Here is a 27,159-nt window from a genome sequence, read left to right as displayed (position 1 = left end):
TCTACTTTTATACCCGTACTCGTCAGTATATACATTTATGAGCTTATGATTTATGTAGAATTTTAAAATATTTTACATTTTAAATTTGTTTGCTACATCTGTCATTTAAATATTCAATCTAGATTCTACATCTTCTCCGCAATGGTCGCGCATTGCACAGGGCAGAGTGTGTGCAAGCGAGAAAGAGAATGAGTAGCGTCAGCAGCACTGAGAGGAGGTGGGGCTGCCACAGATTTTCATTCTTTGTGGGGGCGGAAGGCGGCGGTGCGAAATTATGAAATACACTTGTAGCAGTGTGATATCACATGAGCCTGGAAACAAACTTTGGTTGCTCTAGCTCTTATAGTCTCTGAGATCTAGGCGACAAACAAGACGGACAGACAGACAAGGCTATATCGACTCGGCTATTGATGCTGATCAAGAATATATATATACTTTATGGGAAACGTCGGAAACGTTTCCTTATCTGTGTTGCACTCATCCACTTTTACCACAAATACAATATACCCCTTAACTCTTTTGAAGTACGGGTATAAATATCTATAATAATATGGCACAGGAATCCTTGAAGCTGTAATTTTAGCTGGTACTACTTCGGCCCGATACATTAAATATTGTATTCCTTTTGGTTGTATATAAATTTCATGAAAATTCTAAAACCGAACCATGTGAGAAACAGAAGATATCTACTCCATGATTCCAAGCCATTTATATAATTTTAGTTGGGTGATTCATGCCCAAAACTCTTGTGTATCCATAGATGCATTCTATAGATGTTTTACCACTCTCCGTAATATTTGACCATTTCCAATTACAATCTCTCATGCAGAAATGTATTTCCCCATTCAGTTGTCGAATTTATTGCTTGTATCCAACGATTGCTGCCCGCCACCCACTGCATTTCCCCACAGAAAATCACACAAATTAACTAGAGAAAACTGCCGCAGGACCTAACAGAAATCCTAATGAAAAATTGCTAGAAAAAAGGAGAGAGAGAGAGAGAGAAGAGATAGTAGGAAAAGGGGAAATTGTGTGAAGCCCAAAGAAATTTCATTTGGGTTCAAGTTTTTCTCAAACCACAAAAATGGCCACACAAACAAAAAATAAACGAGAAAGGAGAATGGAGAAAAGAGAAGACCAACCATTGACAAGGATGATGTCCCAGCAATAAATTGCTCAAAATGCAACAGGGGTGGAGAGGGTGGACGTGGACAGAAAAAGTCGGGTGGGCGCAAAAGGAGAAAATGCAAGCAAATTATAGCCAGAAGGCTAGACGTGCGCGTCCCAATGTGTCAGCCGAGCCGAAGACTAAGACAGAAGGCCAGAAAGCAGAGGGAAACTTTTGCTCGTAGTAAAACAGAGAAAATACTATAAAATACTACAAAACAGAGCGAAATAGATAGATGCACACAAAAAGAGACAGCGTGAGTGGGGGAGGGGGTGGGTGTGGGAGAGGGAAAGGGAAAGGCTGAAATGAATTTTCACTCATTTCCTTATCGTCTGTGATTTCCTTGCCAGACTTTAGCCAGACCCCAGACAAGCAAATGAATTCTCTCTATGCAACACTCACCCACCCAGCCAACCCCTCTACTGTCATTGCCCCATCCCCTCGCACAACCCACTACGCCACTGTCTGTCGCATTGTCTGCAGGCGGCGCACAAAAAATGCATTTTGTTGGCTGGAAAAAAGTTTTTCCTCCTTTTTATTTTTTTGGGCCATGTGGAAAGAAGGAATACCAATGAAAAGGGAAAGAAAAAAGAAAATCAATGAAACTGTGGTAGTGGCAGCAGCAGTGGCCGTGGCAGCGGCAGCATTGGTACTGGCAGCAGTGGCAGTATTGGTACTGGGAGCAGTGGCAGCAACAACATTGCATGAGGGTTGTAGCCCCCTGCACACAACGTCATCATCAGCATCCCCATAACACACCAGAACATCATCATGATGATGAGGCAGGGAACAGCATCAGGAGCATCAGAGTCAGAGGCAACGTTCCCTGTCATCATTATGAAACACAACAACCCTCAACTGCAGCATTCCTGGCCCAAGGGGGGTGAGTGGCACAGGCACAGGCATCGGCACGGGGCCACTGCCTGGAGGGGGATGCAACCCCCAAACAAAGTGCAGAGCATACACCACCAACCTCTCTACCCACTTTTTCTGCCCTGCTCGGCTCTGCTCTTTTCAGCTCTCTCTCTCTCTCTCTCTCTCTCTCTCGTTCTCTTTCTCTCTCTTTGGAAAGCTCAAAAAAGGAGCAGTAGAAACTTTCACTTTTTTGCATGCGGCACACAGAAAAAGGCAGGGGAGTGGAGTCCAAGGGGGGGGGGGGGGAGTGGCGGGCTTGTATGTTGAGGGGGTTTGGGTTGGGAGCACTGGGGTGGCCGTCATGCGGCATTTCATTTATAGTCGGTTAGTGCAATGCGCCAAAAAGTAGACAACACATATGTACAAGCCATCAAAGAGAGACAGAGCACAGGAGCGACGGAAAGCGCTAGAGAGAGTGAGAGAGAGAGAGGATGTGGCAAAAGCAAGCCTGAGCAACCAAGAGCAAAAGAGTGAGAAATAGAGAGACTGCAGTTTGCAACCCTTTTTACCAGAGTTGCAGCAATAATTTTTGCATAACAAACAACAACGACAAACATTTGTTAGACCAAAAAATGCAACTCTGCAAAAACAAAAAACTTTACCAAAGCGACAAAAGCGACAGAGACAGAGAGAGAGAGAGAGGGAGAAAGCGGTGAGAGGAGGGTTGGAAAAACTCCAAAGCTTGGAAAAACTTTTACAGCTGTCTGAAAATGGGGTGGGTGGTGCTGCAGGGCTGCAGGGCTACAGGGCTACAGGGCTACGGCTACGTGCACGAGTGTAGATAAAAATATTTTAATTTATTTCACATTTGCTGCAGTTGTAAGAGAGCCCTGGGAGTGGGAGAGGGTGCAACGTAGGCAGACACTCCAACCCCCTTCGGAAAACCACTCTAGAATTTCCGCTAGCATAGACATTGCACATTGGTTGGCTTTCAACCAGAGGCTTTTCCCAAACATCCATCCCATCGCACATCCCACATATGCTCGATTCGTCTGACTTTTTCACATGTTCCCTTTTTCCCTGCATTTGTCGCATGCAGCTCTCGCTCGCCTGCCCCCTGCCCCCTGCTCTGTGCTTTGTGCTCTGTGCTGGTTGCCCTTTCCTTTAGTTTTGCCCATTTTATTTATCTTTGATAAAAGGTTTAGTTTTCCGTCTGTGTGAGCTCTGGCATCCATCAATAGTTTCGGCTGGGACTAAAAGGTTTTTTGTTTAGAGTATTTTCGTAAATGTATAGAAAGGGTTGGGTAGCAGTGGCTTATGCCAAGGGGTGGTGCTGGTGGTGGGGGCTTATGGAAAGGGCTGACGAGTGCGCATACGTGCGCTGAAGGATGCAAAACGAGTTGGGTTGGGATGACCGCTCAGCCGGGGGGCCAAGTGAATGCAATTTAAGGATATCCTTGTTAGCAGAACTCAAACTTAATTAAACATGGATGTCAAGTGTATCTAATTGGTTTCAGATCTAACTATACAAAAATAAAGAAGTAAACTTAAGGGATCTTTTCCAGGGAAAGGGCCTGAACTTCATGGGTTTTATGCTTGTTCAGCTGAGATCCTTCAAGAATCTTAAAGTATTCCATATTAATGTCATGTGCAATTGTAACAAAAATAACACTAATACTGGATGGCATCATAAATGCGTTTTAAATTTCAGCATCCATATTTAAAATTTTAAAGAATTTTATAGTTTCATTTATTATTTGTAAATTGTTTGAATATCCCCAAAATTTAATCCACTTTGACAGCTTAGAAACCATCACACAATTGTTTTCCCCCAGGAAATATTTGTAAATATTTTTGTTTGTTTTTTTTTACCAAATTTCCAATTCAATTTCATTTAAAAATTCCATTTAGTGCACAAATTCCCTTTTGAGTAAAGCAAATAAAACTACAAATAAAATTTAGTTGTTAGATAAAATGCAGGCTGACAGGTGCAGCACATTCCCCTCCCCTCTGTCCTTATTCATCTCGAATTTCCATTTTGATTCACGCTCTACAGCAGTTATTTTTTCAGGGGGGATCGCTAGACAGGAAACTGCAATTGGATCTATCTATGGAGTCCCCCCAATGCACTGATGATTTATTTATGCAGCGGCCAGGCCAGCACACACACACACACACACACACGAACACACACATCAACTAAATTGATTTCTGCATTCTGCAAATTTATCGTTGCAAAAATTTATTTATAAAAAAAAAAAAAACTTTTTGCACAACTGACAAAACAAACAAAGAGAGAGGGTCCCCAGAACGCCACCCGTCGCAAACGAGGAGTACGAGTATTAATGGAATATTGCCGAAAATTCTGCAGAAAAGCGCATGCAAAACAAATATGCAACACACACACACACACACACTCGCACACACATATGCAAAAGTCGGCAGACAAAAACTTTTCAAAGAGGAAACGCTTACCAGAAAATACGAGTACCAAAAAAAAGAAAGAAGAAGCAGCAAAAAGGGGAATTACATTTTTGTTCGTTTTATTATTTTATGCTGCTGCTGCAGTTTGCTGATTGTTTATCTGCCAGAGAGATGGGGTGGGGGTGGGGTGGGGCTGGCGGGGAACTGCAGCATTTTCAGCCACGCCCCTTTATAGAGGAAATGAAGTTTTGAGGCAGCACAGAAAGATGCAGAGACAGAGAGGGAAAGAGGGAGAGGGAGAGGGAGAGAGTGTGTGTGTGTGCAAGGGAAATGAAATAACTGGGAAAATCGAAATTATATTAGGAGGAGGAGCAAAAAACGGAAATGGACAAAACATCTGAACGAATAGAGAGAGGATGGATGCACACACACACACACACACACACAGCACACACGTGGTACATTGTGCAAAAACTATGCATAGGCAGAGGAGGAACAAAAAGAGATGATGGGAAAAGGAGATAACGACGGGTAGAAACCAAGAGAAAGAGATTAATGAATGGGCGGGCAACAGGGCAGCAACAGTGCGAAAAAAACAAATGGAAAAAAAAACGCAACCAGAGGCAATAATCCAACTGCAGAATCCACAGGAAAAACAATTTGAAATTAGAAAAAACTATACATACATATGTAGATATTCACAGGACCAAATCTCTATAGGAGAGGTTTCAAAGATGTCATTCTAAAGGGAAAAAACTTGCTATAGTTCCTCAGAACTCCTCAGAAAAATCATTAAAACAAATACTATACTTTCGTACTTTTATCTATAAATGACATATACTTTTTAATCCGTTTAAATGTTTTAATGTGGAAAACTACAGCAAATCAAATTCCGAAGAACTGAAGCTGTCAGTATATAAACCCACTCATCTGAGATTCTACAAAGTGGATTAGGGCTTCTACTCCAAACGAGTGGAAAAATAGAAGCTGCCACAAAGTCTAAAAACTATTTAAGCGCTGAATATCATGAATTAAATTTTCTGATATCGCCCACACTGCTTTACTCCCCAAAAGAATGCAACAAGATATTCCATGGCAGCAGCAAAAAAGAACTGCATTTAAAATATTCTCTATAAACAATTTCCGAAACTTTTCCTCCAGCGCCTGTTTCGCCGCTTCCCCTCCCACCATCTGCCATGACATGCAGCAGAGGCTTTCATTTGGCCCCGAAAGTGGGTGGTCTGTGTGGAGGGGCACTGGCATGCGGGTGCACCATGGGTGAGGTTGCCACAAACTGAGGCTCGGACTCGGACCCATCGTGTCTAAATTAAACTTCATCATCGTCCAAAAAAAAAGCAGGAAAACGAAAACAAAAGAAAAGTGGGTTTTGGGTATGGCATGGGGGGCATGAGTGGCTGGTGGGAAATTTTTGTAAAAATTGCATAGCTCTCGCTCTTCCTCTCTCCCTCTATCCTGCTGTACCACTCTCTCTCTTGCATGGATTCTCTGGTTGCTGCAGAAATTGGCAGCAAAAATATAAAATGGGAACAGCACAAAAAAGAAATCAGAAATTATTGTAGATTGCAGGACCCTAGGACCCAGAACTCAACGTCTGACCAGCATGCAACACAACCCAAAAGAGTGGGGGATGGGATGGGATGGGATGGGGTGTGGCTGTGGCTGCCACAGAGTTGGAGCCATGCAAAAGAGAGCAAGTGAAGTGCATAAATGGATTTTATAACGTTGCGAGCCTGGGCTAAAGTAAATTTATGCTTTTTAATGCAATTGCAGGACGAGCAGACCGTAAGAGTGGGTGGTGTGGTGTGGTGTGGTGCTGAAGCTAAAGCTGGGTAGTCGTCCGCCCGGTCAGAGGCCAGGACATGCTTGGCTAGGTCCTCGGCTAAAAGCATTCACAGCCGAGCTCTGGCTTCTGGCTCAAAAAATAAAATAAAAATAAAGAGTTGTACCTCAAACCCTCAATCTCAGCCCGCCCCTCACCCACCACCACTCCGCCCGACTGGGGTTGGGTTTGGAGTTGCTTGCAGTGGATGTCGTTGTCGTTGTCGTAGTCGTAGTCGTCGTTGCCATCGGCCAGACAAAGTGACATTTGTCGTTAATTGCAAAATTTATGGCCAGGAATCCCAGATAGCCAGAGAGAGAGAGGTAGTGGAAAAAAGGCAAATAGAAAATGCCTCTAAGGAAATGGATGGAGTTGAATGCAAAACAAATACGGCAAAAAACGGAGAGAGAAAGAGTAATACAGAAATGAAAAATGTTTATGCAATTATGGCGCTGGAACTTACGTTTAGTCAGACGACGGCCTAATTAGTTCGAACAAAGGGAAATTCGCTTACCTGCAATGGCAGAGAAATGAAATAAAATTGTGGTAAATTCATTTAGGCAATAACAGAAGTGAGAGCTATTGAAGAGTAAAAATAATGTAAGAATACATAGATTAAATTGCTTACTAAATACAACCACAAGTACCACTGCGCACTGCTTATCGAACATCTTGGCCACATCTGTTGCATCCTGCTTGCATGCATTTCCATCCCAAGCAACGCAACGAAGCAGTTACGTGTATTACACCCACTCCACCCTCAAAGCAGTAGCCCTCCCATACACATGTCTTGGCGCTTGACTGAACTCAGCCACAAGTTGGCATTGTCATTGTCTTCTCTCTTTGTTATACGCTTGGCTGCTTAATTTGGTTGTAACAGTCACACTTTGGAGTAGAGGCTACTCCCACTCCCCATCTCCAACCCACCCACAGGCAATATCAAACAATTGAGCAATGCATTTGCGCAAGTCTTGCTTGCATCTCTCACACTTAAGGCAAGCAGTGAGCAGCATGCAGTTTACTTTACTGCTATTGAATAACACACTGCTTGCTGTTGTTTCACTTGTTGTTTCTTCTTTTGCTGCTGTTTCGGGCTTAATTTATGCATTTTCCCAGACTTTTCCGAGTTTTTCGTTGCGTTATGCGTGGCTGATTCTCTCTCCCGACTCATCTTGCGCAAGGTGTCTCATTTACATTGCGATGACCGCTGATAAAAACACATTTCGGGGACCGCCTGCAGGGAAGAGCTTCTTTTTTTTCGGTCTAATTAAAATGCATTTCAGCCTCTGTCGCCCCACGAATTCAAGTGCAACGCTTCTACAGACGTGATTTACACGGGGGAAAAACACCACGAAACACACGAAAAAAAAGAACCTCTCTTTTTTGGTGGTGGGATGGGGTATAACCATGAAATTGAATTGCTACTTTGAAGTGCACTCAATGTCAGTTGAGGGGCCCAAAAGGGTTAGCTGCTGCACACATGGCTGCACGGCTGATAGACAGTCAAAAAGGAGAGGAGGAGGGTGGAGCGAAGTGGAGTGGAGTGTGTAGGGTATGCCAGTGGAAGTGTTGGAGTCATCACAACTGCCGGGGCCACCTAGTTACCCCACACTAATTACAAGAAAATGCAGCCAAGGCAACGTCGCATGTGCAAAGGTTTTTTTTTCTCTTTGTCTCTCTGGTTGGTTGGTTGGTTGGTTGGCCCACGAGAGTTCATTAGAGGCTTGGGGGGAGAGAACCGTTATTGGTAGGGAGTAGATACTCCGCAATCTCCCTGTCTTTTTTTGTTCAGTATTTCGTTGATTGGGAATAGGCAAATACAAACTGATTGAGAGATGGGAGATGGGGTTGGTGGAATATCCAACAAAAAACAGTCTTTCCAATCAAATTTTTGTTTAGTTCAATTGATCAATACCAATCAAGATTCGGCATTTTCCTTGTAGATCTTCATTTTACTATTTATCCCAACCAAAGTCACAGTCAAAGTCACAGTTTTTTCGCTCTAAAGATCTTTTCATTTCCTATCGTTAACAGCAAGTCAGATTACTTCAAGAACTTCCCCCAATTGTTGGATGAAATTACCCGCAAATGATTCGTTTCCCATCTCAGGCAAGTGCAATCCAAAGTTCTTTCTATCTGCATCTCAAGCGAATCCGAGGAAACAAAGAAACACGACATAAAACAAAAACAAAATCAAGAAATTAACCACAAGATCAAAAAACCGCCCCTCGCAGCGACTAACGGTAAATGCTGCATATGTGCGCTTTGCGTGAGTTCTTCTCCATCTCTCTCCTCTCTCTCTCTCACTCTTTGTGTCTCTCCCCCTCGTTATTTTTTGGCTTTTGGGAACCCTTTTTATTTTTTTTGTGTGTTGCTGCTCGCTTTCTTTGTTCCTTCTTCCACTTGGATTCGCTTTTGTTTTAACGGAAGCTGTTTCCCTCCTCCTACTCCTCCTCCTGCTGCTGCTGCTGCTGCTGCTGCTGCTGCTTTCGCTGTTGTTTTTATGCTTTTTAATTTCCTTAACCATTTTTCTTTTGTGCTTTTTGTTCCACTTCTCGCTCTCGCCTTAACTGCGACACGAGTGCACTCCAAGCAAGCGTCTTTGCTTGACTTGGCCAACGTGATGGGGTAGGGTACAGCGGTTCGGCTCTGGGAGAGGGGTGACATAAGGAGGTGGTGCCGGAAAAAAGACGGTGGAAATAGAACTTCCAAAAAGGTCGCTTCAAATGGGGGAAATATAAAAACACACACATAACATATTTTCTGCTGTGGATGACATTCGACTATAAGATACCCATTATGTTCCATGTAGATAATGGGAATGCAACAGACGCAGAATATCCCAAAGAACCTCTTAGAAAGTGAGAGGAAAATATACATAAATTTATGTCAGCTTGTGTCCCATATTTCAGTCGAACCATGATGACAATATTCCTTCTTTATGGATAAATACAAATCCATCTTCTATCGATCTTCCTTGTGGCCCACAAGTAAAGAGTATACAAAATCTCATATGACAGTCCCAGATTGGGGAAATTTTCAAGAATTATATAAGTATGTGTGCCTTCGAGTGTTCTGGAGTGTTTGCCTGTGTTGTTGGCATAATATCCGTATATTATACTTGACTTAATAAGCTGTTATTAAAAAGAAATTGGGGTAGCCGAAGGTTCTTCAATTAAATAATCATTTTTGTTGCATTTGCCACCGAGAGAGAGGGGTGGGCGTATTACGAATGGAATGGAAAAGAAAATGTGTCACCGTTGCAGCTTCTCAATGGCGAAGCTTGAGGAGCGATGGATGGATGGATGGATGGATGGATTGGTATGCCGAGTGGAATGGGCCTAATTGAGTGCGAGTTGAAGGAAGTATTTTGTGGGTTTATTTAAAAAGTGATTTGATTCAGAGTTGAATAACTTTGGATTAAGGAAGTGTTTAAGTTTGAATTAAGATTTTTGGATACCAAAGCCATGAAGATGAAGATGAATGTGTACATAGAATGTACATATGTATGTATGTATGTTTGTGGTATTAGTTATTACATTAATAGTTCAGGAGGCTAGGCCTCTGTTTTTCCGTCTGTTCTTCATACTGATTTGCTTGATTGTATTAAAAAATAATATTAACTCGAACTAAAAGTCTTGTAATTATATTTTTCCTATAAAACCATAGATCGATCTTATAGATCGTACCACGCCAACAGCTTTTGTAATACTGTGTGTGTGTGTGTGTGTGTGTGTGACATCGCAAAGCTCCAAGTGCGTGCGGAAAGCTTATCATGGCGCAGCGCTCTCTCTCCCTCCCACGTTTGCATTGGTCATAGGCCTACGAGCAGTGTAGTTTTTTTTGTTGCGGCCATTTTTAGACTTCCTCGTTTTGTTGTTGCCATCAGACCACCCCCTCCCCGCCCCCCTACACACGCAACAACTACAAAAAAAAAGCATTTTGTTGTATTTGCAGTTGAGCTTTTTTTAGGTTCACGATTTTGTTGTTGTTGCTGCCTGCCGCCTGCCGCCGCCTGATATTTATTGCGCGTGAATGTCATTTGTGAAGCGTTGGTGGGTGGAGGGGGGAAAAGCTTTACGCACTGCAAAAGTTTTTTTGTATTTCTCTCTATCGCTCTGTATGTGTGAGTGTTTCTTTGGTAGTGTTGGGGTCTACGCACATTTTTAATTATGTTGTGGCGTTCAAGGTTTTTTCTATCGCTGCCGCTGCCGCTGCTGTTGCTGCCGTTTTTTGTATATTTTTTTGTTGCTGTGCAGGCCGCTGCCCACTCCTCCCCCTCTCCCTCTCTCTCGCCACACACACGCCTCTGCCCCTTACGCACTTTGAGCCAATTTAATTGTAGGTCGCTCTCCAGCTCTCTCTCTAACACTTCTCTGCCTCGCTCCCTCTTTCACCCTCTCCAATTTGGATGCGACTTGTGAATATTTTTTTTTTGCTGCTTTTTGGCGTTGCGTTCGCACAGAGTGAAAGAGAGATAGAGATTGATGAAGAGTGTGACTGAAAGAGAGAGAGAGAGGAGGATAGGCCCAGTACATGGCCTGACGACAAGTGTACATAGGCAATAGTTTGCATGGCTGTATGTATTTCCTATATACATACATATGTAGCAACGAACGACATCCATTAGCTTTTTCTCTCTTTCTGATTTGTTGTAATTTTTGTAGTTTTTATTCAGAATATTTTATGTATTTTTTTGTTGTTGTTGTTGTTGCGCCCTTCTGCATGTGTCTAAAATTTCGACAAATCTACACGTGCCGTTGTGTGTGTGTGTGTCGGTTTATTTTATTCCGGAATTATCAGCATTCGGTTCTGTTCTGGGTCTGTGATGTAATACATAGCTCTGGCTATGAATTGACAAATTTTTGAGTGATTTTTGGCTGCCTGCAATTTGATTTCAGTGAATTTTTGTATGGCAATCTTGAATTTTACTATGAATATGTTGTTTTAGTAGCAAGAATATGCCATTATGAGAAATTTCTACTACAAAATTTGAACATATTAAAAAAACATTCTTCAATTTTATTTTGATCTTTCAAATCTTTTATATTTATAACTGCAATCCTTCAGCTGGGGGTGGATTCTGGCTCGATTGGAAACTCAATTCAATGGTTTTCTATTATATCTGTATTTAAATATCTATCGTTTTGTAGTTATTTATTGTTTGTAGAAGAACAGATTAAAAATCTATCCCCCCAGCATGCTAATAAATCATTATTTCAATATTGCAACGAAACCTTGCCCAAAGTATTTAAAATTTTTGGTATGTTCCCATAACTTCCATTTCCTCTGGCTATGTATTTGGGCCCTATGTCATATATGCCATTTTTACGGCTCTTCAGCACACGCACACGCACACACACACATAGCACAGCACACTCTCGAATGGCAATGAAACTTTACACATTTCAACTGTTCAATGCAGATAAAACGCCAAAGAGAAACAGAGACAGCTAGAAAGAGAGAGAGAGAGAGAGAGAGAGGGGGGAGAGCGAAAGAGACACAAAGATGACCGCCCATGAAATGCGTTTCCTATTTGTGCAAACTATTGCGGCAAGGCAACCATAGTACACACTCCACCCACACATTGGAGTCACTGCTTGCTGCTGCTGCTGCTGCTTGCTGCTGCTGCTTGCATGCAAAAGTTTCATTTCGTTTGCGTTTGCTCTTCGGATTGTTTATCTGTGTGTGTGGTTGGTTTGCCTGCATGTGTGTGTGTGCGAAGTAGAGCAAAAGGCAACTGGCAATTAGCAACCCAACCGGGCAATGGTGGGCAGAAAAAAGTTGCACGAAAAAAGCCAAGACTCTTTCCAAAGACCGAAGCTAGAGATACTCTGAAGATCGATCGTTTCTATAACGGCTGCACGATCCGGAACGTTATAGTTATCGTTTGAGCTACTATTAGTAAAGTATTATGGAATGTTTTTCAGAAATAGTACGACCCATAGCCATACCTCAAGATATATTGAGGATGATAATTTTATGGCAGTCAGTTGCAAATACTTCCTTCTATATGTGGCGCAAATACCCCCTCAAAGGGTATACAGAAAAATAAAAGCTACATAGTTTGCCAAACCCCAACAGACGTTGCACATAGCTCCACAAATATGTATCTATATGAACACATATGTACATATGTAGATACATACATAAAGATAGGCCTACTATGCTCATGTGGTACGTTTCGCTATGTATAGTCAACACTTAAGTGCCATGGAAACAACATACCCAAAAAAAAAAAAAACAAAAAACTAAATAAAGAGAAGCAAATGAAGAAAGAAAAAAAATGTCACTTTGGCTGACGCTGACAGGTTTCCATTCGGTCGGGCACTCCCCTTTCAGCATAGCCCCTCCACCACCCCCCACCCACTTGTCTGTCACATTTTTGCAGTGTAGAAAACCTTTATTCGTGTTGGCCTTTACGTTATTTGATAAGTCTAATTAGCAGCTCATAAAGACGATTATTTCATACGAAGTTTTTTATGGTCAAGTTTTTCATGTAAGTTTCATTTATTTTTGAGATTATAATTTTAATGCCAAGTGCAGACTTTGGCGGAAACATGTGCGTGTTTTGGCTTAATTGCTTCAAAGGGATAGGGTATTAAAAAAAAAAAAAATATAACTGTAATATTAATATTATATATTATATTATTAGAGGCATTTACATAGAGGTGCAGCTGTAGTTTTCTGCCACAAAAACGATGCATGTCTTCACTTGTTTTACTGTTTTTACAAACGCAAAAGCTCGACTTCGTTTCCCTTCATTAAAGTGCAGATTCTTGTCATGGAATACAATAGCAGTTTTTTTTTAAACACTTCCTCAAAAACGCACTTCTCATATTCGTAGGGGAAATACATATCTACTCAGGAAAATAAATAAATAAATAATTTTCAATGATGACGTCTCAATTGGCCCTTTGCCTCTTCGCTTTCGCCCCCCGTCCAAGTTGGGACAACTGTACTAACAATCATGCAACTGGTGAGCAGTTGTTGCACACTCAGTTGCATCGTTGTGCGGACGTACAACAGGGTATTACGAGTGCATAAAATATATCCCAAAAACAAGAAAACATAGAAGAAAAAAACCGATTTGCTGGGTATCTGAAACTTTTAACACAAAAGCTAGGCTAAGTCACTCTTTCGTATTGTACTTGTTGCAACATAATGTTGCATTTTCTATGTTTGTACTCGTATTGTTGGTTCTCCGTAATTGTATTGTGGTTGCTGCTTGCTCTTTGCTTTCTTGGTAATCGTTGGCATTAAAATTCAGGCAACTGCAGTGGCAAGTCATAAAATTGAAACAATTATAACGAGCAACAGAGAGAAAGGGGGGCGGCGGCGGGCATATCATAGACACTTTACGCAAGTGCCGACACCGACAGGCAGCAACAACAGCCAGAATGAGAGTCACTTGCATTGCGTCAGTTACAACATCCAAGCAGTTCAGACTAGACCAGACCAATATGCGCGCTCTCATAGTACACGTTGGACGAGCGTAGTGTGTGTGTGCAAGGGAGATGGGATTGGTTGGGCCCCCCATATTCTAAGAAACAAACTTAACGATTGTGCAAATGCACGTGAGAGAGAGCATGCGAGACGGAGGTGTGAGTAGGAAGGAGTGTGAGTGTGAGTGCCAGAGGGAGACGCACTTCCGACAAGTGAAAATGCAGCGCAAAAGAAACGAAGCAAGACACAAAAAGAGAAACAAAAAAAAAAATAGTTGTGCATTTAATTAAATGCGGAAGACCCCAACAGCAACAGAAAAACTACACGCAATAGAAAACCCAGAGAGGGAGGGAGGTCGTGTGAGCCAGAGCGAGAGGGGGCGACCAGAAACAACAACAAAAAGAGAGTACACACAACGCCACAAAATTTGGAACACGCTGCGCCACTAAGTAGGTCAAAGTAGCAGCAACGCTGGCAGAGCAGTCAGCAGCTGAGGCAGCGGCTGAATGAGGGGATTGCGTGTCAACTGCGACGCATTTTTTGGCTTAGATGAAACGCCAGCAGCAGCAGCAGCAGCTACAACAGCAGTGTGCAGTGGATGAAAAAAGCGGCAGGGGCAGAGGAGCGCAGTAATATATTTTTAATTTATGCACAGCCCTTAGAAGGGGATGTGTGACAGAGGCATAGGCAGGAGGGATTTATGGGGGATTAAAACACCCTTAAAGCAATTATATTCAAAATGTTGTTTTTACAAACAGAAACAGGTAAGATCAGGCTATGGTCGAGCATTCCGGCCTATATATTATATATTAATGTTATAGCTGTAACATTAATCGAAGATTACTTTTTATAGATCATCGTCCAACAGCTTTATATATAGCTTAGGTAAAATATCTTGTCAATCCCTTGGATCCCTTAGTTCTTACGAGTAGGAACACGGGCACTATAAGGGATCCTAAGCGCTTTTTGTACCAAAATGGTTAAAAACTATCCTTCCGGAAAGAAATATCCTGCCTACGCCACTGATTTAAATGGTATACATACTTTCATATGCACATATGCGTTTACATATGTATGTACATATGTATAAATGTCAACTAAGCTACTTTTGCTTTCTTGCTTCATTTTTCTTTTCTTTTTTCGCTGGTTTTCTTCTTCTGCTTTTCACGCATTACCGTTATTAATATGCAACGCTGAGTCGAGTGTCATAAATCATACGCAAAGTGCGTAGACAATTTTTTTTTCGTTTGTGTTGCGTTGGAAAAAATTGTTTTTCTTATTTTTTTTTGCATAAATTATAATTGTAATTAGAGGCAGGGTTTTTTTGTTTTGGTGTTGGGGTTGTTATAGGGAAGGGACGTACCTGTAATTGTTTGCAAATGTTTGTGGACGACACTTTCTAAAACAACATTTTTGCCCTTACGCACTTATTTTTTGGGAGGGGAAACTTTGGAAAAGGAGGATATGGGTACATAAGTATCTTATTGGTAGCGCTACATGAATACAAAAAGTTTGTAATACAGTCTACGTTTGGTATGAAAAAGTGGAGGGAGAAAATCCAAGAGATTGATGCTAGGAAATTGGCTTTGATGTGGCTGATTGATTGATTCGAAAATTCATCCGTCTTATACATAGATAGATCTATTTATGTATTTATTTTCATTTTATTTGTTGAATTTTTGAGATTCAGTTGTGTTTAAAACTCACCTTAATATCCAATTGCAAATTTTCGCATTAATCCAAAACCAGAATCCAGATTGAATCCTCAATTTGTAAAACTCTTTACAAATGTTAATTTTGAATTTCTTAAGTTTTTCCTTCTTCCTCATTCACTTCACTTTCCTACACACTTTCTTATGCCAAAATGTTTCTGTTTTTATATATTTTTTCAATTAATTATACTTTTGTAATTATCAAAAATTGTTTTCCAAATACTTTTCGATAATATTTTATAAGCATAGATATATGTATAGATATATATGTATGTATTTTAGAAATATATTATTAAGATGTTTGTTTGTTTTCAGTTTTGTTTTGTTTTGTTAAGCTTTTATGTTGCTTGTTATCGAAACGAAATTTTTATGCAAACTAACACACACGTTCTCTGCTGCTGCTGTTGTTGTTACTGAGTGATTACTGTAGCGGTTACTGTAGTATTTTTTTTTACTGTAGTTGTTGCTGTTGTAGTGTTGCTGTGTATAGTATTGCGGTATGTCCGAACCAATAATTTTGAAGAGTGACCAATTTTGTTGGCTTAAATTTTTGATGCTTTTTGCGTTTGTTCCAAAAAGATTTCCTTGGGTTTTGTTTTTTCTTTGATTTGTTGTTTACGACGGTTTTTTGGTGTGATTAATTAAAATTTTACATTGATTTTATTAAATTTTTAGTTTCCTTTAGTTGCAAAACATTTTCCCGTGTGGACGTTTGAGATAATTTTTCTTCAAATTTATATTATTAATTATTTGCACGCAGCTTTGCCAAAATTCGCTTTTGTTTTAAATTTTAATTTTGTTGGTGTTGAATTTAGACCAAAAATAATTTAATGCCAATTTGTAAATTTTTGCGTTGCGTTTGGTTTTTCATAAAGTTCTTCTTCAGTTCATTTTTGCTTTAATTTATTATAAAATTCTAAAGAAGTTAATTTCAATTTTTTGTCATTGATTTTTAGTTGGTTAAATGTTCCAAATTAGTTGCATTTTGTTGCATTTGCCGGTTTTGATGTCGTTGAATGTTTCTCTGGCCGTTGTTGAGGTTGTTTAAATTTCTGTTGGTTTGTGGAGTCATTTTCACAGTGACATTTGGCTGAAAGTAAAGAATGGAAGAGATTAGAGTTTAGCATCAAGTTTTTGTTCTTTCTTTTTAATTTCGATTACGTTTTCCAGCTTATTTTAGTTTTAATGATAGTACACACAAAATATACAAATTCGATGTACATAAATATGTATACTCTACTGATAATAAATATATACAATTTATATATTTCTACTCCAAGCACATTTTTATACAATCAGTTGTATTTTCATATATTTAATGTATGAATTAAACGATGAGTTTCACGAGTCTCAGAATGAAATAAGCTTAATCGTATTCCAAACATAGTTTTCTTATCAGTGGAAGTCGACCCAACTCGTAAAGTGAATTGCACAAATCGATTTGTTATCGGCACATAATTCATTCTCTTGTTTCTCTGGGGTTTAATTCCCACTTGGCTTCTGTCAAATGTCTTTTAAATTTCCAGCTCTCCAGAGAATCTTCGATTTCCCGTTAGAACAGCTGTGCACAATAATTGGAATCAACACTTATCGCCGGATATTGGAGTAGTCTGTTAAATGTAAAGTTCTGAGTTCCGGGTTTGGTTTATCATGGGGCTTTTGGGAAGGGGTTAAGAGCTATTCAAATTCATTTTGTGTTTTCTTTATTTTCAAAATGTAACAGTTTCTTGCAGTTCTTTCACTAAACAAATAGTTTTACGTTATTGTTCTGAAACTCCAAGGTATTTATTTTTTTTATTTTGTACTATTAACATTTATGTATTATTTTACTCCACGCAAATTGGTTTCCGATTTTCATAGCACCGCTTTGATCACGAAACAAGTGTCCTTTTTGTTTTTCTAGCTTTTAGGTCTCTATGCACTTCTTGCACTTCTCTCTTTCCATTTCTCTCTTTACCACTGTATTCCTTCTGCACTTTCAACACACATACAACATGCACATAAACACACACACGCACACAGACACAGAGGGGACATTTTGGGCAGTGCCAAAAAGGGGTTCAAATTCACTTGGATTTTTCGCCTTGTTTATGTTCTGGTTGTGCCTCAGGAGGTTGTTGTCGGGCAAGTGAGGGGTGGGGTGTGTGTTTGTGTGTGCGCCAGGGACAGGGTACGGGGTACGGGGAGGGTTGTTTATTGTTCGCCTTATTGTTGTTGTTGCTATGCGCTATTGTTGTTGCTTGATTAAAAATGCAGACGGTTTTTCGTTATGCATAAAGTTTTTGCTTCACTTTTATTTTTCGCCGTTTGCTTTTGGTTTCAGTTTGTGATCCCGTTTCAATGCGGCTGCTGCCTACTGCGATTTTACCATTGATTTGCACACACACACACACACACACACACAGTAGCAAACACGAACTGCTTGCATGTTTTGAGAGGATTGCACTGCTTGCGCGTATTGTTTGGGGCTTTATAAGGATTGCAGTTTCCTTTGGGAATTACTCAATGAATATTTATGGAACTTTTGCCAAGTGCAGTTTTTAAATGTTAAATGTCATTTCTCTATAGAAATTTATATATTTTTGTGTGTTTTCACACAGATCCAATTGCTTTTGTTAATTTCACTCTTTGACATTTATTTATACATTTTAAACATTTTAATAGACAGCCAAGCCAAATTACCTTTCAATCACTTGTTAAAAAACACAGTTTAAAAACACTCACGCAGATCCAGTTATACGTTGTTTCTTTTTGATTTTGGTTGAAACACAAACCAAAAATGTAAATAATAAATGAAAAACTGTTTTAATGCCGTAAACCGTTTTCTGATCGGGAACACTGCAGTTTTCCCACAATAACCATGTACAGAAAATAAATAATAATTATTGTATTTTTTTATGGCTGTTCGATTATCGTTTTGGTTCGAATATTTTTGATATTTTCGTCAGTTTTTTTTATTATTATATTTTATTTTGTTTGGAAATATGGAATATATTGAATTTCTTGTATTATTTTGTGCTGGCGGCCGCTGCTTCTTAGCTTTTCAGCTGCTTTTTACACGAGAGAGACGATAGAAATGCACACAACGCTGCTGGCTGCCGCTGCGAGCACACCGAAACCACCGAATAGACCGAGCCGAATAGACGAGTATGAAGTTCAAAATTTTCGTTTATGGCCTATCAACCGGGCGCAAGGCAGCGGCAGCGGCAGCAGCGCCGGCAGAGAATACCACCACCAGTCAGAGGAGCAGCAATAGCAGCAGCAGCAGCAGCAGAGTGAGAGTAAACGCAGCATTGAGCGCAGCAAAGCGCAGCCAAAGCATAGAGCGGCGGCTCTCACAGTACAGTGGGTCGAAAGTGGTCTGAAAAATAATTTGCACTTGAATTACTTTTTGCTGTTTAGATCCGTATATATGCTAAGCCCGAATCAGGGAATCAGGGATATTCGTATGGAAACGATATAAAATGTAGCATCTGGCTTTTAGCAGACGAGTACTCATATCCGAAAACAAAAATACCGATAGATACTAAAAGAGCAGCCGATGGTATTTTCCCAACTCAAGCGGAATATAAAATTATTCCATCTTTTGTCGAATTTTTTGTATGGAATTTTTTGTCGACAAAAAATTCAGCTGATCTGAGTACTGGGCTTTACTCCATTCTAAGCAAAAAATGGTTGTGTACCACACGTTGCTCTGTTGAACAAACTAAGATAAACTGAAACGAATTTATCTGTTAATAAATTTCAAACATTTCCCATAAGCTGGCGCACCAGTGTACGTGGCAGCGGTGCTGCGTCGCTGTCGCTAGCAGCAACAAAACAAGTTTTCGCCTGCGCTGACAGCGATTTTCGGCTTTTTTGCATTGGTTCGCCCCCGCCGCTGCGTCTTGTGTGCATGTATGCGTGTGTGTGTGTGGTGTGTGGGCTTTTGTGTTTGCTTTGGCTTTGCGCCCATTGCAAATGCAAAAGTTTTGCATTGGTGTGTACGGCGCGACGCGGCAGCGAAAGAGCGCAATCATCGACTCTCTGCTTTTGTTATGTTATGCTCTCTGAGAGTCTCTCGCGGTCTCTCTCTCTCTCTCTCTGTCCCACTCTCATGTGGCAACCACTTGCGGTTTTTGTTTCCTTTTGCGCTATTAATCCAATTGGAATGCAGGCGGCAAGCTTGCAATTCTCTTGCAAAAGGGAAGCGAAGCTTTCAAGCAGGATGTGTGTACCGTGTGGGAGGAGGAGGACACATTCTCCACAGAGCGCAAAGATGTAGTTAGGTAAAAACAATGCGAATAGTGGATAACGGTCTGGTTTCGACAGTTATCTGGGTCTGACTCCTCTCCCGTGATGCAATATCCCCTCTCTGCATTTTCCCTTATCCTGTGTGTGTGTGTGTATGCACAGGACCAAACCACATTGCGGATGAGTCCCTTCCCTGGGGGTGGGTTTCTCTCCCAGTCTCTCTCTGATCCTGCTCTCTCTCTCTCTCCTGGCAGAGAGTTACATATACCATCCGCTCCTTGCAGTCGAAATTGCATAAGGTACGACGTGAGGTAATTATGGGAGAGGAGCGAGCTCCTTTCAAGCGGAAAATGCTGCCGGAAAATCTCATCCAGGAATAGCAAACGGTAACTTGGTCTTAACCTATTCCCCAGCGGGTGGTACAAGTACACGGTCTCCAGGGCATAAGATGTACTAGTTAAGGGTTTCGTTCAGGCATTCCTGGAAACGGTATTGTAGGACTCGCATGAAACGGCTATTTAAAGATTGAGGAATTGCCCAATTGTGGATGGTACAATTTGATTCGAAAGGGTTTATTTAGGGGCTCGTTCAGGTTCAGGGGCGTGTATAGACGGGCCCGCTTATGGACTTTAAAGGATGCAAAATTCCCAAATTGAGTATTGGACGATTTGGTTGATTTTCGATGAAATAATTATAGTGTGGGATGATTAATTGAACCTGATTTGATTTCCCTAATATATAAATATCATTATCCAATATGTACCAACAATTGTTTTAACATTTTAAACTTGAATTTCGTTGTCTACAAAGAAGCTATCAAAGCATACTGTATTGTACAATATCACTTAATTTTCAATGAGACTTACAATTTGTATACAATCCCAACAATTGCTATAAGTACTTTGCATTTCCTTTGAAGTCTGTTAATCAATCAATTCAGAAACGCACAAAAACCCCTAAAAACTAACCCATTTTCAACCCAAAAACTTCCCTTATTAACCCAGCGATTCCCACAAGTGTCTGTGGTCCCCTTATAGAATGCATTTTCCTTTCCAAAATATCAAATTCCTGCACAATCCCAACAATTAAAATCTAATTACAATGGAACAAAAAAGACAGAAATAACCCCAAAAAGAATACGGTTAGATGTGCCTTTGATTTTCTTTATATTTCGATTAATTAAAAGTTGATTTTGATTCCTATAAAAATGCTCAAATGCAAAGACACAAGCAAAGACACACAAACATAAGAGAGAGATAGAGAAGTAAAAACTGACCCTGTTGAAAAAAAAGACTCGTTTCTCCTGCGCTTCCAATGGCAAAAATAGAAAAAAAGAAAGAAAAAAAAGAGGAATGGCAAAAACACAGAAACAATGCGCATTCATTTTCGACAACAAATTGAGAGAGCGAGCTTTTGAGACCATGTTTGTGTGTGTGTGAGGCAAGATAGAACACTTGAATCGAATGAGCGCGCATGTCGTTTTCGTTCTCTCTCTTTCTGTTGCGCTGCCATTTTATGCACACAATGCGAGAGAGCAATAGAATGACAATGAATGTTTGCTTGTGGACTGGGATGATCGCTTGAGGGGGGCAGGCGGAAATTTACGCAATTCAACAAACACGTGGAGCCGCTGCTTCTCTGCTGCTGTCGCAGTCACAGTCGCAGTCACAGTCGCTGCCTCTGCCTCTGCTGTCGCTTTATGCTGCTTAGAAATCCAATAAGCAAAAGCTTTGGTCGCGCACACCAATGCAGCGCCCCATTATATGCGTGAGTGTGCATATTGAATGCGTGTGTGTGGGTGGGTTCCAGCCAGGGACGGATTGCAGGGGCAATTAATATTGAAATTGATTGGTGGGATATTGGGGTATGTATGGGAGTGGAATATTTCGTTAACGGTTTCCTAAAGTATCCAGGACACGAGCGGAATCCACAGATTTATATCGATAGTTGCCGGATATCGGGACCGTCAGTGGACTGCGAGAACAGCTGATGCACAGCAATGATGTTCAACAATTATTCCTAAAGTGAATGGTGCAAGATGTATGCAAAAACTGTGCGCAAAACCCAAAAAGAGAGATAAAATTATTCTTTTTTGTTTTGCAACAATTTATACCGCCACCAACACAATCCCTTGATCGTCAGAGTGCATTTTTTTTCCTTTTTTAATTTTAGTTTAATTTCAAAATTGACTCTGTTTACAAAAAACACCTGATTCATCAACCCTGTTTCAGCTATGTTCCACACCCTCAAGGAAAAGAACTGAATTATTTTTCTAATTTCATGATTTTTTATTATTTTGTCTTTGTTTATTTCTTTTTCTTTGCGATTTAGTGCATATTCTAATCGTGTGTTAGCTATCGATATAAGCCAAAACCAATCCATCATACACGAGACCAATGGATCGTACTATTTTCACGATCCATTTCTCAAAATCTGATCTATGAATTCTTGCATTAAAAACACTAAATCATGTGCGTTAACCAACACTTGTTTACAAATATTTATGCGCACAAAATGAATCCTTAAGCTTCCATTTTATTAATTACCATAAATCGGCTTCGTATCATAAGTTTCAAACAAATTTCCTGCACTTCCTCTCACGGGTCACCTTCTCCTCCACGCTATTAAATCCACCCCTGGCTTTTGTGGCTTTTGCAGTGCTGCACGCACTTTTTCGGACTCACTCCCCACTCCCACTCCTTACACTGACAAAGTTTTTGCTTAGCTTCACAATTTGTTGATGTTGTTGTTGCTGTTGTTGGCAAGGAAGGCCTATGTACAGCTTTTGTTGGGACCGAAGAGAGGATGGGAGAGCGTGGCATTTTATATGCTCCACTTTTTGGGCGCCCCCAACCCCATTTTCTATGGAGAACGCACTTTTGCAGCTTGCGCTTGTATATATGTATGTGTGTGTGTGCGGTATGTACGAATCCATGAGTATGTATGGGTTTATGTATAGGTGTGTGCGTTTGTGTGGGACACACGCGCCCTTACTTACTGTCTGTGTATTGGGCGCGCATTTTTGGGTGTGCTTTTTTTGGTATTTCGTGAAATTTTAGCATTTATTTGTTATGTACTTTGGCGCTGCGTCAACTGACGTCGCTGCTGCTGTTGCTGCTGCTGCTGCAGAGAGAAGAGCATGTTGCTGCTGCTGCTGCGGCTGCTTTTCTCCCTCTCCTACTGTTTCTTCTTCTGCTTTGCTTTTGGCTTTTGGCTGTATGCGTGAGTGCGTAGGCCTATGTACACTATTGGCAATTACATTCATGTATTGTATATACTCGCACACTGCATACATAGCATTGTATGTATGTGTTGTATGCATGTGTATATTTTATATTTTTGTATGCCTGTTTGTAGAGTTAGCTTTTCGGTCGTTTGGGGGGTGGGGGCGCCGTACAATATGCGCCGCCAAAAAACAATTTTTATGTGTATACTGCATTTTTTGTTTGGGTAGTTCTTGCAAAGCCCATAGGCTGGATACGGGTGCAGACTCCTCGTCAAATAGTGGGCAATAGTACAGGGTATAGGGTATCAGAGAATGCGCCTTTGTGGCGGCTATTAATTGGGAGCCTAAGCTAGAGAATCATATGCGGTTACCCTTAATATGTATGAGTAAACCTTCATTTAAAAAACCCAAAAAAAAAAATTTAATGAAAATTCCGAAACTCATTTTCAGATCAAACTTTGCATGTGGACAGGAGTACAGCACAGCACAGCACAGCAGCCACCTGAAGAGGAACATAAAGTTCTAGGTGTGGTAACCATAGCAAAGGCAAGCAGTTTCAAGCAGTGTCTGGCTGCTGAGCATCCACTTCTATCCGCTTTAGTTTCGACATCATTCCCAAAGAATTGCACAAAAAACAAATGCTTCTTTTAATGTTTCGTTTGGCATTTGGCATTTATGTATATTTATGTGTATGTGTGGCCTTTCTACACACACACACACTCAAGTCTATATTATTTTTCATGGACAACCCACCCACTCCAACCCCAGCACCCAGCCCACAACCCACACCCCCCATTCGCTGCCTGTTGTTGCGTTGCGTTTTCAGATAAGATGATATCATTTGTTTTTGTAGCAATGCGAGCACATTCAATTTGTATCTGTGTGTGCATATAGTACATAACTTATATGTATTTGTTCATGTATGCCTTTTTTTTGTATGTTGGAGCGCTGGTGTGGAGGGGGCTGTGGCAGCGGCTGCTCAATTTGGCGCTTGCATTGACTGCGTTTTATGATCTTTTTGCTTTTGTTTCTCTTTCATTTTGGCTTTTGTTTTTTCTGGGTGGGTTTCGATTTAAATTGGTTTGAACCAGTTTTATGAGCGAAATGAGAATGGGGGCACATAGTGCCTGAATATGGAGCATGCCATACTTGACACTGAAAATGTTGCCCAAGAATTATGCTTCTTATATGTACATGCATGTGTACAGTTGGATTTGAAAGATTAAGAAGTTCAATGAATGAAAATAGATTGGAGAATCGTAATAATACATATAAAGAGTGGTTAAGATAGCTCCATACGACCGACTATCCTCAGGATCCCTTAATGGAAAGTGGAATAAATAGGAGAATTTTTATGAAAATTATGCACTACTTAAAAACATTTTACTATTCCTTTATCAGATAAAGCAGAGGACATCTCAACATTTGGTATCGAACTGCCATTCTAACTAAAGCAGTAAAAACAAGCAGTCGTAAATAAGCAGTGCAGTGCAATGAAGGTACGATTCACTTTCTTCTCTGCTTAGAACAGCGTTGGACACGTGATCAAAGACCAAAGAGGAAACATAAAAAATAAAGGACACTCGGACATAATCTTCAAAGTAAAAATGTCTGCGACGCAGTCAACAAACTGCGTTTTGAGCTCATTTCACTTATTCATTCACCCTCATTCATTCATTCATTCACTCCTTCTTTCTTCTCCTGTTTATTCCCTCATTCATTCAAAAGTAAGGCGAAAAATAAGAGAAAACAAAAACAACAATGGGAGCAGAAAGAATAAGGAAGACAACAAAAGATAAAAAAGGGTTTCAAGGACATTTTACACATAATTTTTACTACCTTACACGCTTTCACCCGCCAGGCGACAACAGAGTGTTCGAGAGAGAGGGGTAGGGGTACGGGGTACCGTAAGAGGAAACACCCAGCTAATGTAATAATTTTTGCGCTCTTCTTTTTTTGAAAGATGTGCGAGAGTGAGACAGCTGTCGAATGGACGAGACATCAGGAGGTAAGGGAGGGCGGAAAAAATTGGTTCAATGCTGTTCCTGTTGCTCTTCTGCCACTGCCGCTGCTTCCGAGTTGAATGCTCTATTACGCTCAATCAACGACGACGTCGCCAGAAGTGGTAATAAAAAAGGAGAAGCTAATTTCGGTATCCCATGATTTTAATACCCTTGAAGATCCATAGATTAAATCTGTAGAAACATGAAGGTTTCTCTCCCAAAAACTTTTCTTTCCACTGATTTAACGGGTCTGAAGCTAAATAATATAGTGATGCGATCTGCAAACATCTGCCCGAAATCACTATACCCTCTTCAAGGGTATAATAAGTGTTGAAAATAGGAGTGGGGTTCGTGAACGTGTAGAGCGAGTGGAGAAGGTGAAGTTCTAGGACGACGACATTGATTGCCTTTTCACCTTTGGCTCTCAACTTTACTACTACTGTTTTTTTTCTCCCCACCCATTTGACACCACTTTCCTTTTTTTTGTTGTTTACCTTGCGGGACTGCTACTGCCAATCGATTATTATGATTTGGGTGAATGAACCTGAGTGGGTTGACAACACCTATTTGCATATGAACAGCGTTTTTTATTTCCCTTATTTTTGTTTGTGTGTAATGCAATGCAATATCTTTATAGGCAGAAAATAGAAGAGAGAAAAAGGTATCATTAGAAGAAGAAGTGGGAAAATAAAGCGGCTGAAGAGCTTCATAGGCAGGAACTAATAACTAAAACAGGGGTCGGCCACACGACTCACACATTTTTTTGGTGCGTTTGTGTGCAACACGCACGAGTCAAATACGTTACTTATTTCTCTGCCGCTGCGGCCAATGGGACACGAATGCTTCTCTGCCGCTGAGGCAAGCGGGCAGATATGAGCCGTTTGTGGCGGGGGGCCGCTGGAAACTAAAACAGGAAAAGGATGAAGTGATTCCTATTGGAATGGAAAAGTGTTGAACGAGTTCTCCGAGTTATTTCTAAAACGGAACTGGAAAATACGAATAGAAATAGCTTCCCAAGAGCTCCTCCTAATCCATACTCCTTATAATTAAGAACTAAACAAGTAAAAACGGACGGATAACTCCGCATAATCTGAAACTACAACAAAGAGGATGAGGGAAACAGCTGAGACGAGAAAGAACTCTCCAATTCGCTGAATGAAATGAAGCGCAATAGGAATTAGAGCAGCGGGAGATGGGAGAGCAGGAGGGTATGAGAGCGGTAATGATGTTGTACTACGGCTGGGTGACTAAGTGAGAGAGATAGACAGAGAGAGAAGAGAGAGCGACTGGGATGGACACACTGAGTGGACAAGAAATTAGGTCACGCACGCATGTTGTCGCTGCAACAACAACGCACTAACGCAGACACACGCAGACAGAGAGGGAGAAAGACAGCGACAGCCACTAAGCTAGATGATGAGATAGGAGATATCATCCGCATGGCAATGCCAAACTACAGCCAACTCTGTGAGACCAGACAATGCGACGCGAGTGCAGGAGAGTGCAAGAAGGGAGGGAAGGCAGAGCTGGAGGTAAAGGTAGCAGCAGAGGATGGTTGGAGAGGAGCGGTGAGTGTTTTGTTGGGTGGTGGTGCATGCAAAGTAGCAACAAAGTACAGTGGAGGCTCTATAAGTGTGATAGAGCAACTGATGGATTGGTTTGACCCAAGTAGGTGATAGATAAAAACAGTCAAGAATGTCTAAAGTTAAAAAAAAACAGAATAGCGTCCGATATTTGTTTTACAGTTTGTATACTGTGGGTTTAGGCAGGGCTGCAATTTGTATCCCCCAATAGATCATCATCGCTAACCCTTTTCCTGTATGTATACCGGAGCAAGACATTGTACCATGTTGTGTTGTATGTTCTTTGGTTTCAGAACCTCATAGCTTGATTCTCCAGCTAGTTCAATAATACCTAGACTCATTTTATGGAGGTAGGTTAGGGAAAGCCCTTCCACCCCTATTACTAACTACATGAAAAACATAGAACCACAGATCCTTAATTATATAATTTTCGATTCTGAAAGTTGTTCCTTAATTGTTTTCACTGTAACTTCAAATGAGGCAAAGCTGTTTGCTTCTGTTTGTTGCAGTCGGTGGGTGATTCTATGTTCGCCATACACACTTCCCCTCCCCTGCCTCTGCAACACCTCTCCCCACCCTTTGTTTCTTTCTATTTTTTTTCGAATGCAATTCTAGAACAGAATTTGAACAAATTTTTTGTTCGCTTCAGTATTTTTGTGTGTGTGTGTT

At 40.8% G+C, this 27,159-nt stretch overlaps 1 protein-coding gene across 1 annotated transcript in view; it reads right to left on the bottom strand.

Moving 5' to 3' along the window:
• The window catches only part of LOC111077942 (zinc finger protein chinmo), a 50,285-nt gene extending 34,684 nt beyond the window's left edge, over nt 1-15,601 (bottom strand). Inside the window, exon 1 of the mRNA XM_041593886.1 lies at nt 15,441-15,601. The gene's annotated coding sequence lies outside the window, so the exon portion shown is untranslated. The remainder of the gene's footprint in view (nt 1-15,440) is intronic.
• Nucleotides 15,602-27,159: the final 11,558 nt, after the last annotated feature.

This window comes from Drosophila obscura, unplaced genomic scaffold (genome assembly GCF_018151105.1).
Source record: "Drosophila obscura isolate BZ-5 IFL unplaced genomic scaffold, ASM1815110v1 contig_200, whole genome shotgun sequence".
NCBI classification, from domain to species: Eukaryota; Metazoa; Arthropoda; class Insecta; order Diptera; family Drosophilidae; genus Drosophila; species Drosophila obscura.
Note: the sequence above shows the minus strand (reverse complement) of the source record. Positions and strands in the feature narration are given on the sequence as shown.